Genomic DNA, 2,886 nt, shown 5'->3' with positions numbered 1-2,886 from the left:
CAGTCCCCTGATCATCTCTGTGGATCTTCTCTGGACCCTTTCCAGCAGCTCCCTCTCTTTTTTGTACTGGGTGCTCCATACTTGGACGCAATACTCCAGATGGGGCCTCACAAGAGCAGAGGAGAGAGGGACAATCACTGCCCTGTCCCTGCTGGCCACCCCTCTTCTGATGGAGCCCAGGATACCATTTACCTTCTGAGCTGCAAGAGCACACTGCTGGCTCGTGAAGTTTTTCATCTATCAGGACCCCCAGGTCCTTCTCCACAGGACTACTCTCAAGTACTGCTCCTTCCAGTCTGTATGGATGCCTGGGATTCCTCCGGCCCAAATGTAAAACCTTGCGCCTTGCTGTGTTGAACCTCATTAGGTTCACCGGACCCACGTTTCAAGCCTCTCGAGGTCCCTCTGAACGGCATCCCTTCCTTCCGCCATGTCAACCGCACCACTCAGCTTGGTTACCACAACCTTGCTGAGGATGCACTTGATTCCATCATTGATGTCATTGATAAAGATGTTAAAGACCAGTGGTCCCAAGACAGACTCCTGGGGGACACCGCTCGTTACTGGCCTCCAGCTGGACATAGAACCATTAATCACTACCTTCTGTGTGCAGCTTTTTAACCAGTTTCTTGTCTATCGAGTGGTCCACCCATCAAATCCACATCCCTCCAATTTGGAGATAAGGATGTGGGATCATGTCAAAGGCCTTGCTCAGGTCCAGGTAAATGACATCAGTCACTTTCCCCTTGTCTACCAATGCTATCACTCCATCACAGAGGGCCACCATATTGGTCAAGCATGACCTTTCCCTAGTGAAGCCGTGCTGGCTGTCTCGGATCACATGCTCATTCCTCATGTAATCAAGCATGTTATCCAGGATGATTTGTTCCATGATCTTCCCAGGCACAGAGGTGAGACTCACCAGCCTGTAGTTCCCAGGGTCCTCCTTGCTCCCTTACTTGTAAATGTGAATGACATGACCCTTCCTCCAGTCATCCGGGGCCTCACCTGACAGCCACGACTTTTCAAATATGATGGAGAGCAGCTCAGCAACCACCTCAGCCAGCTCCTTCAGGACCCTGGGATACACGCCACCCAGCCCCATAGACTTGTACACATTCAGTCTTGGATATGCTCTGTCCTCACAGTGGGGGGGGGGGAGGGAATTTACTGACCTGGTCCCCACCTAGAGGTTTAGGGATGCAGGGCTCAGGGATGTGAGAAGTACTGGAATCCTGGCCAACAGTGAAGACCAAGGCAAGGAACTCATGCAGTACCTCAGCCTTCTCTTCGTCCGTTGAAGTCAGTTCTCCTTTTACATTTACCAAAGGAGGTACATTTGTATTGGCCAGTCTCTTCTGGACAATGTACCTGTAGAAAGTGTTCCTATTGTTTTTCACATCCCTCGCCAAGTTCAGTTCTGCCTGCACCTTGGCTTTCCTGGTCACATGTCTGCAAGTCCAGATGGCATCCCTGTATTTAAGTGCATTGTTTAATTTGATGATGCATGTGCTGCTACCAGAAATCAACTACAATCATACACACAATTCCAAGCACAGTTCTTAGTTCCAGAAATTTTATAACCTTTAAAGCCTACCTATCATGATGACTGTATACACTGGTTTTCTTCTTGAATGGTGTAAAAACTTAAGCATAAAGTCCTTGTCTGAGAAACAGCTGAGCATATGCTTTTAAGATTTTTGAAGTTACACTCTGAACCAGTGACTCTGCAGAAAGACTTAAAGTGCTTCCACCCTCACCTCCTGGTGGCATCTTGTTCCTACTGTTATCACTAGGTTTGCAGATGCATAGCTCTGAGTGTGCTCAGTTTTGGGGGTGACTGGACTCAAGGGCTAAGAGGCAGCCCCAGAGTACTTATCAAAGGCAGATACTTTCACTTTTATGAAACAATCATTTGATCTCTGTGTACCAGATGAACTTACTGGACACAAAGAAGTTGCTATGCAATTGAAAATCAGTGTTACCTTTTCTATCCAATGAAGCTGGCAATGTGACAGTGTATATGCTTCTGTGACCCAGTAGCCATGGCAACCACAGTGCAAAAACAGATTATCCTGGTGCTCAATTCCATCAACAGCAGAAGTGCACTTACTTATGCTGGTCCCTTAGCCAAAGAATGAAAAGCTGCATTTCAGTTCTGCATTACAGTTTTAGTGGCTGCAAAGTTTTGCTGGGAAGAGACTGTGACTGTACATTCTACAGTGAGAAACAGAAGAAAAACATTTCAGTGATAGGAACCATTTGTCTTTCATAGTAATGTGGACTTGTCAAGTCTCACGCGCTGAGTACCAGACTTGCTCTTTTAGCCACTGCTTTTTCATTCCCCACTGAGGCACTCTAGTTCATGCATCAGCAGTGTAATGTCACGTGGCCTGACATGAGAGTCTTGCCTGCTGGGATTACAGAGACTTCCAGAATCTGGTGAGATTACAAAATCAAGCATCGATGCAGTGGTGAAACTTCTTCATCTGCTGCAAATATAACAAGCTCCATCCTTTACTGCCTGACAAGATTCTGTTTAGTTTATCTGCCTTGTATTCTGAATAGATGTCACTACAGAGATTTTCAATCTGAGAGCTACACTTCTGGCAGATTTTGTTGTTTCACTGCCATGCCTGCTCTCATTAGAATTTCTGTTTTCATTTCAGAGCCCTATTTTGTTAATTTGCACTTGTCTTCTTGATTAAATAGTGTCAGAAACTGTAATTTGAAAGAAGATTCCTGAGATATTTAGCTACCATCTTCTTCTTAACTAAGTGAAATGTATATAAAGATCCCATACTTTAAAAAAAAAAAAAAGAAAAAAGAAAAGAAAAAGAAAAAAAAATAAAAATTAAAAAAAAAAAAATTCAAAGGAAGGCATGT

The sequence above is a fragment of the Centrocercus urophasianus genome, unplaced genomic scaffold, assembly GCF_019232065.1.
Source record: "Centrocercus urophasianus isolate 14NV4802_14NV808 unplaced genomic scaffold, USGS_Curo_1.0 seq_25, whole genome shotgun sequence".
NCBI lineage: Eukaryota > Metazoa > Chordata > Aves > Galliformes > Phasianidae > Centrocercus > Centrocercus urophasianus.
The sequence above is the reverse complement of the archived record's forward strand: the minus strand, read 5'-3'. Positions refer to the sequence as shown.